A 9,260-nucleotide genomic window follows, 5' to 3' on the forward strand; every position below is an offset into this window, starting at 1 on the left:
CTATGCTTCAACACAAATGTATAGCTCTGCAAGAAATCTACCCACTTCATATGCCTCTGATTCAATTTACCTTGGCTATTTAGGTACTATAATGCCTGATGATCAGTATACAAAACAAATTCCTTTGGCAATAAATAATGCCTCCATTTCTTTAAGACCTGAACTATTGCATAGAACTCTTGATCATAAACATACTTCTTTTTCGCATCATTCAATTTTTCACTAAAATATGCAATAGGCTTACCCTCTTGGCTTAATATAGCCCCAATAGCACTGCCACTAGCATCACAATCCACTTGGAACACCTTTCTAAAATCTGGAAGTGCCAACATAGGTTGTTTTGTCACCTTCTTCTTCAGCATTTCAAAACTTCTCACAGCTGCCGCAGTCCATTTGAACTCTTTTCTATCCCCTCTTATTGTGTCAGTCAGGGGTTCACATATGCCACTGAAATTCTTAATAAATTTTTTGTAAAAACTAACCAAACCATGGAATGATCTTACCTCAGTAGCAGACCTTGGAGTAGGCCATTCCAAGATGTATTTTACCTTCTCTAGATCCATTTTGAGACCTTCAAGTGATATAACAAACTCCAAGTAGACTAACTCCCTTTTTGCAAAGATACACTTCTTCAAATTAATTAACAGTTTCTCTTCCCTTAACCTTTCAAGGACACTACGAATATGCAATAAATGTTCTTCCAAAGTCTTGCTGAAAATTAAAATATCATCCAAATAGACAATAACAATTTTTTTCAAGAACTTCTTAAGTACCTCATTCATAAGCCGCATGAAGGTGCTTGGGGCATTTGTCAATTCAAAGGGCATGACTAACCACTCATAAAGACCCTCCTTGGTCTTGAAGGCTATTTTCCACTCATCTCCTTCTTGAATCCATATCTGGTGATAACCACTCTTGAGATCTATCTTTGTGAAGTACTGAGATCCACTCAAGCAGTCCATAAGATCATCCATTCTTGGCAAAGGAAACTGATACTTGATGGTTATGCTATTTATAGCTCGAGAGTCTATACACATCCTCCACTCTCCATCCTTCTTTGGTGCTATTACTGCAGGTACTACACATGGACTCAGGCTCTCCTGAATCAAGCCCTTTCTTAATAGCTCCTGCACCTATTTGTTTAGCTCCTCAGTTTCAGTAGGAGTCATCTTGTGAGCAGCCTTGTTAGGAAAACTAGCTCCTAGGATTAAATCTATCTAATGACTAATTTGCCTTACTGGTGGCAATCCTTCTGGAACATTATTAGAGATAATATCTCCAAACTCACCTAGTAAATCTGAAACTTCAAGTGGTATTTCACTACTACCTCCTTTATCTTTCCTAGGAATCAAAGCATAGCACATAAACTGATGTTTCATGCCATCTAAAAACTTCCTTCCATCAACAAGACAAATCCTAGCACTACTACATACCTTTTTGCCTTCCTTTTTTGTGGGCTTTAGTTTGTGGCAAACTCCATCCTTTGTTAGAAAGTATGTGTTTGCATGACCATCATGTACTGCATGCCTATCAAACTACCACGGTCTTCCCAACAATAGATTGCAAACATCCATTGGAATAACATCACAGAGAACATCATGGTAACTCCCAATTTTGAATTTCACTAAACATTGTTCACTTACCAGGACCTTATGATCATCTTTCACCCAAGCAATTTGATAGGGCTGGGGGTGTTTCTCCCTCCTGAGCTTCAACTTAGAGACCATCTCCTATGATACTAAGTTATCAGTGCTACCACCATCAATAATCACATCACAACATTTATCCTCACACTTGCACCTGGTACGAAATAAACTCCTCCTTTGTCCGGGTTCAATCTCACCACTTAGTAGGACCCTTTCATTTACCAAAGTCTCTCCTCTTTCTGCATCTTTTGAATGTGATGATTGTGCATCCTCATCCACATGAGCAACCCTAGTTTGACCCCCAGCTCTCCTATTTGTCCTTCCTTATCATTGAGGGCATTCAAAGGCATGATGACCTTCTTCATTGCAATGGAAATAGGTACCATGAAAACCCCCTCTTCCTTGTTCACGTCCTCTACCTCTTCCTCTCCGATTTCTAAAGTCTTGATCTTGGGAGTGGTTGAAACCCTCATTCCTTTGGTTCCTGCTAGTACCCACATCTTCATTCTTCTTTTGAGTTTCATTTCGGCCTCCATATGACCTGCCACTACCTCTTCCCCCTTGACCATGCCCTCTTTTTCTCCCTTCAAACCTCTTATTTAGATTCTCTTCAACTCATAGGAAAAACTGGTATGCCTCTTCAATGTTGGTCATTCTTACCAGACTTAATTCCTCCTGGATGCTAGGTTGCAACCCACTGATATAACGAGCAACCTTCTCCTTATTTTCTTCTACATGCCCCACTCTAATCAGAAGTTGATAAAACTCCTCTGTATATTCCTAGACTGATTTTCCTACTTGCTTTAACCCATGCATCTTCTTAAACAAATCAATCTCATAATCAACATGAATGAACTGCTTCTTCAATTTATCCACCATATGATCCCACCTTGTGATCTTCTCCTTTCCTCTTCTGTTTCTTTCCAATTGAACCTCTTGCCACTAGATTTTGGCATGTCCTTTTAGTTTGGCCTTTGCAAACTTAACCCTATTTGGGTCCCTGATATCCATATACTCAAAGTATTCTTCTAGTTCATTGATCCAATCGATCAACTCATCTAGTTTCAAATTTCTTGAAAATACACTCACATCAATTGTAGGTCTTTTTCCAAACTTAGTAATGGCCCTAAAAAGCCTTTCCTCTGCCTGATTCAGAACTTCCCTATCAAATTCTCCTTCTGGTCCAATTTCTTCTTCTTCGTTGTCATCCTCACTTTCATCGCCTGCGGAAACATTTGTTCCTCTATGGAGCTCCTCCTGCAATGCTTGTACCTACCTTTGGAGGGCTCTAACCTCCTTAGGATTGATAGCTTTGGCCCTTCCACCATGCTCTCTTTGTAGAGGCATCTTTTTAACTCAAACCCACAACCACACAGTCTTGGTGCAAACTGCCTCACAGTCGACATTCTGTCTACACACTCAGGAAAACTAGCTCTGATACGACTTGATGGGGACACAACCCAAGCACAAAATGGACACAACAGGAAAGGAAAAATTTTATTAACTGTAAAAAAATGCTAATACATTAAGTACAGATAAAATAGACTTCAAAACATGCCCTAAGGGCTTATAATAGTATAAATCCAGAGATAATTTCTCCTTTCAGTACCTCCTCTCAAACTCCACTTTGAACTACCTTTTAAAAAGCTAGAAATGTTCTTAAATAGACCTCGAAGGGTTAAGGATTAGGAATACATTCTAGAAAGTGCTAGTAGGCATCCACCAACCAAATAGAAGGCTCTAGAAGTCAGTACAAAATTAGAAGAATTCAAAAATGGTAACCAAACTTTCGGGAGGCATAACTTTTGAACAATAGCTCCGATTGACGAACTGTTTACATTTCTGGAAAGCTCTCGAAGTGCTCTATAGCCCTATGGATAAGCTTCACTCATTCCTAATTTTTTTGACCCTATTTGAAGTCATTTAATGCCCCTAATCTGACTTCAAAGCATTCTTAGTATGTCTCCAAAAACTGAAAAACTGTGATAACTTTCAAACCGTGGGCCTTTTGACCTAATTCTTTTTCTGGAATGCTCTAAATTGCAATGACAATCTTCCAACCAATTTACACCTTCTAGTTCACCAAAATGATGGCTCAATTACATACTCCTATTTTTTTAGAATTTACACGTATCCCAAGGTGATTAAAAACTCTATCTTAGAACAGTAATAGTGGAACTGTGAGAGTTGATACCTTTATTTGAACCAAATGGGTATCTAGAAATGAAAACACCTAAAATAGAAACTAAGTCTAAGTACTTTTTTTTTGGTGACACAAGATTGCCCTTATACCTCTGGATGCTCCTGCATCAGAGGACTAATAGCTCTAATACCAATTGTTGGAAAGTAGAGAGGGGGGTGAATCAATTATCTTAGGCCCTTTAAAAAAATTTTCACCACTTAAAAATTTAATACCCAATATACTATTATACTCTTTGCTAAATTAGATCTCTATTCGCTCATCAAATTTTTATCTTCTTGTTTGACCAACTAACACTCCATTAACTTTACTTTCCTTCACCAAATCCACTGATCAAACTACTTAGTAGAAACTTTTGTGTACATACACCACCTTCACATCAGCAACTTGACACTTCTAGTTTCATCTTTTATATAGCCAATCTTTTGCTGATTAATCCCATTGGTTAGGATTTCCATGAATTACACTCAACCATAAGATCTTCCATACATTGAATATGTTGCTTAAAAAAAATCTTCATGCATGGTGTTAGCATTAATTCTCCTTGGAACTTGAACATTTCCTTAGATCACAAACTTTGCATTAAATCTCTTCTACATGATCTCACCTTGCTAATCTTATCATTGATCTCAATAAAAAGCTTTATCTCTTCCTTAGAAATTTCTTGAACAATCCAAAAATTTTCTTGATGTCATACCATGATTCATTTCACCAAAAATAGTTTATTTTAGTTGACTTGTGTTCTTCCTTACCGAACACTAACTTTCACTTGATTGGTTGTTTCTCCTCGATTAACACTCTTACTCGGTAGCACTATTCACTCGTGTAGTACTTATTCAACTTACTCAGTGTTCATTGACCATGCTTATACTTTTTATTGGTGTAGTTCATTATTTCTTTACATAATGAAAATCTTTTCTTATCAAACACCATTTCTAGCTTGGTAAACAAAGTATTTCCTTCTGCTTTTTACTTTACAACTTCAATATTTCTCTACCAACCAACATATCTTTCTCATTCATCCTTCTTACTCTTCATTACATCATGCAAAATAATCAAATCAATATTCCCTTGTTAATGATTGTTTCATCAACTACCCATTTAAGCTCTCATACTTATCATCACTTAACAACTTCTTTGCTCGACATAACTCCACATAACATAAACTAGACTAATATGGAAACTTACATAACTCAGTAAGTCAATATGTTTGACATCAAGGACAACATAAAAACTAATCCAATTCTTATACATATAATTCATAGCTCTGTAACTAACCTTTTCCATCATCATTAACAACATAACCAAAATCTTAAGAATAATCTTCCTTGTAGATCAGCTGGGGTAACATGTGTCTATTGTCTTTGAAGGCCTCAACATGAGTGTAAGTTGTTGGATACAATTAAGTAATTGTGTATTGTCTTTGATGTTACACAAATGTCATATCAATTATCAGACAAAGTCTACCGAGTTCTATCAACCAGGAAAACAGTTTACAGAGTCTACCGAGCTCAGTTGGTCAGTAAAAGCCTTTTGCAGTGTATACCGAGCATTCCGGTATGTCACACGGTGAGTTAGTGTTAACCGAGTTCACTCAGTAAGATAAGGAAAGTTTAGTTCTTACCGAGATCACTCGGGTATCAAAGGATTTTGTAACGAACGGTTAAGTGTTAACCGAGTTCGCACGGTAAGCTAAGGAAAGCTGAGTTTTCACCGAGCTTACTCGGTAGTCAAAGACAGCTTTTACCGAGTCCAGTCAGTTTCCAAAGGAAGTGGCAGGATTATAGAATTTCTCGTTAATTGTAGTTCTTACCGAGTTCTGCTGGTTAACACAGGAAGGAAGTTTTTTTTCTGTATTGACCGAGCAGCGTCGGCCAGTGAAAGTTTTTTTTGTTCAAGCCGACTTTGGAATTGTTTTAACAAATTGGTTGGGCCGACCTGGTATTATGAATAATATATAAAGAGGTGCTCAAGATGAAAAAGAAATTAAGTGAGAATGAATATACGAAAAATGCAAGGAAGTGCAAGGAAGAGACTTGCGTGTGCCTAAGCAGAATTGAGCAGAGGGAAATCTTGGAGCTGCAGAGATATATTTGATCAGTAAGGATCTCGTGGAGCTAAACTGAGATCTGTATTCAGCAAGATAAGTTGCATGTATTTTCAGATCATTCATTGTTGCTTTCTAACCATTGTAACAGTGATTCCAAAATCTCCTAACAGAGTTGGTTTAACAATCATTTCATAAATCCTTTAACAGGGTGGCAATTCAGTTGAATTGTTCAAAAAGACCTCTTACAAGGCCACTCCTAACAGGGTGATTAAATCCTCTAACAGGGTCACACCTAACAGTGTGTTTTGTAACCTTTAACAGGGTTGGCTCCTAACAGGGCTCACTTCAGAAGAGTGAAAATTGGTGACTAGTTGCTGGTGGTTTTTCCCATATTGGGTTTCCACGTAAATTTGGTGTCTACCATGTTAATGATTACTTTCTTTTGCATAGTCGCTTATTTCAGTAAATGCTTCATAAATTAACTAAACACCTATCAAGTTTTAAGCAATGATTTTTGTAGCAGCAGCAACTAAGTTTAAGGCATCTTTGGGACTTTTGAAAATGTTTTTGTGGTAACTGATTCACCCCTCCCCTCTCAGTTACACCATCTTCATTTTCCAACAATTGGTATCAGAGCTTTTGGTGCTTGCAGGAGAAGATTTCAAAGATCTAAGACAAGGATCAAGATGTCTTATAAGAGGGAAATCCCAAGGCTTAACCGAAACAACTTCTCAGCATGGCAGGGATTAATGAGACTTCATCTAGCTTCCATTGGTGACACTAGTCTGAAATATCTTGATGAGAAATATGTAGAACCATCAGGTACATTATCAGTCAATGACATTGCTATAAAGAAGACTCATAACATTATGATGATTGATATTGCATCTGCCTTGAGTTATGAAGAGTTTGATGATGTCAAGGACTGCACTACTGCCTATGAAATGTGGAAAAGACTGAAAGAGATCTATGGTGGAGATGACAATGTAAGAAGAGCCAAAGCTGAAATTCTGAGAGGACAGTTCGATCAGATGAAAATGAAAGAAGATAAAAATATTGTCAAATATGTTGAAAGAATTAAAGCATGTGTCAGTGCTATCAAAGCCTCTGGAGGAAGTATCAATGAAGAGACAGTCATAAGTAAAGTTCTTAGAACTCTACTTCTAGTTTATGCCATCAGGGTATCAGCCATTCAAGAAAGAAGGTGTGAGGCCAATCACAAGATAAACCTAGAGGCCATAGTTGGAAGATTGACAGCATTTGAATTAGATAATTTTGATAATTATGTTCCAGCTGCAAAGAATATTGAGTCTGCATTTGAAGCCAAGCTCTCACTCAAGGACAAAGGCAAAAAGAAGAAGGAATCTCAGTTAGAAAGTGAAGATCAGTCAGATCAGAGCTCTGACAACGACCTTGAAGTAATTGAAGCCCTACTTGCAAAGAAATATTCAAGAGGAAGAGGTAAATATAGAGGTAAAGTACCCCTAATCTACTTTTCATGTGAAGAAGTAGGTCATATTGCTGCAAGGTGTCCAAACAAGAAAGATAAAGATGAAAAGAAAGATAATAAATGGAACAGTAAGAAAGATTTCAAATCATTTAAAGACAAAAGTAAGAAATCATGTTTTATGGCTAAAGATTCTAATAATTCTAATGATGAAGAAGAGGATGAGATTGTTTACATTGCTGTAAAAGATGAATCTGACAATGAAGAAATGGCACTCATCTCTCACATAAGTAAGAATGATACATGGATCATTGATAGTGGCTGCTCACATCATATGACTGGAGATAAAACAAAGTTTGATCAATTTGAAGAGTATGATGGTGGTAGTGTAAGATTTGGAAACAATGAACCTTGTTGCATCAAAGGAAAAGGAAGAATCACTCTAACCCAGGAACTTGTATGTGATAATGCTTATTGGGTAGAAGGACTAAAGCACAATTTATTGAGTGTGGCACAGTTACTCAACAATGGACTCAAAGTAGAATTCATCCAAGGCAAAGCAAGACTGCTGAACGGTGAAGGAAAGCTGATTGGATCTGGTATTCAAACTAAAGGTAACTTGTTCTATCTTGAACTTGATGAACATTCATGTTTTATTGTTCAAATAGAAGAGAGTTGGTTATGGCATAAAAGATTATGTCATGTGAATTTTGACAATCTGGTAAAGATAAGCAAATTGAAGAAAGTGAGAGGCATTCCTGATTTAAAGAAACCAAAGGTCGGTTTATGCAAGAATTGTCAAATTGGAAAGATGGGTAAGTCTAGTTTCAAAAGCAAAAATTATCAGTCTGAAGATTTATTAGAAATTGTGCATACTGACTTATGTGGACCTGTTGAAATTGAAAGCTATACTAGTGAAAAATATTTCATTCTTTTTGTTGATGATTATTCAAGAATGATGACCATCATGTACCTAAGGAACAAATCAGAAGCATTTGAAAAGTTCAAATGGTATTTGGCAAGAGTAGAAAAAGAAACAGGGAAAAGATTGAAATGCCTAAGGTCAGACAGAGGTGGTGAATTTATTTCACATGAATTTAATAACTTTTGTATTGAAAGAGGAATCAAAAGACAGGTTTCAACACCAGGTGCACCTGAACAAAATGGCATAGCTGAAAGAAGGAACAGATCCATCATGGATTGTGCAAGAACCTTGATGATAGAAAAGAATGTTGCTATCAAATACTGGAAGGAGGCTATCAGTACAGCAGTTCATACCTTAAACTGAGTACAGTTAAAAAAAGACTCATTCAAAACTCCCTACGAAATATGGTATGGCTATAAACCCAATGTAAGTTATCTGAAAGTATTTGGAAGGAAATGTTATATCTTGAAAGAATCTAGAAAAGGAAAATTTGATGTAAAAGGTGATGAAGGTATATTTCTTGGATACTCATGTAAGAGTAAAGCATATAGATGCTTAAACTTATCTACTCACAAAGTCATAGAAAGTATACATGTGAAAGTTGATGAATTTACAAAAAAGACTGAAGAAGAAAGCAGAAAAGAACCAGAAGATTACAAAAGATTCGTCTTCAGTGATTCGGATATAATATCAACTGCATCTGAGAATCAAAAATCCTCTTCTACCGAGTCATCACTAACCGAGTTGCAGGAAACATCTACCGAGCCAACATCTACCGAGCCAACGTCCACCGAGTCAGAAAATACCGAGTTAGAGATTACCGAGCCTGAGGTAACCGAGCAGGTACATACCGTGCCAGTTGATACCGAGCCAGACCAAACCGAGCAAAGAGGAGAAATGCAAGAAGATAACGACAAAAATCATCCAAAAGAAAAAGAACCTGCTCTAGCCAAATATGTCAGGAGACATCATTCAGCAGATCGGATCATTGG

This window comes from Cupressus sempervirens, chromosome 1 (assembly GCF_028749045.1).
Source record: "Cupressus sempervirens isolate cs-2001-9-10 chromosome 1, ASM2874904v1, whole genome shotgun sequence".
Classification (NCBI taxonomy): domain Eukaryota; kingdom Viridiplantae; phylum Streptophyta; class Pinopsida; order Cupressales; family Cupressaceae; genus Cupressus; species Cupressus sempervirens.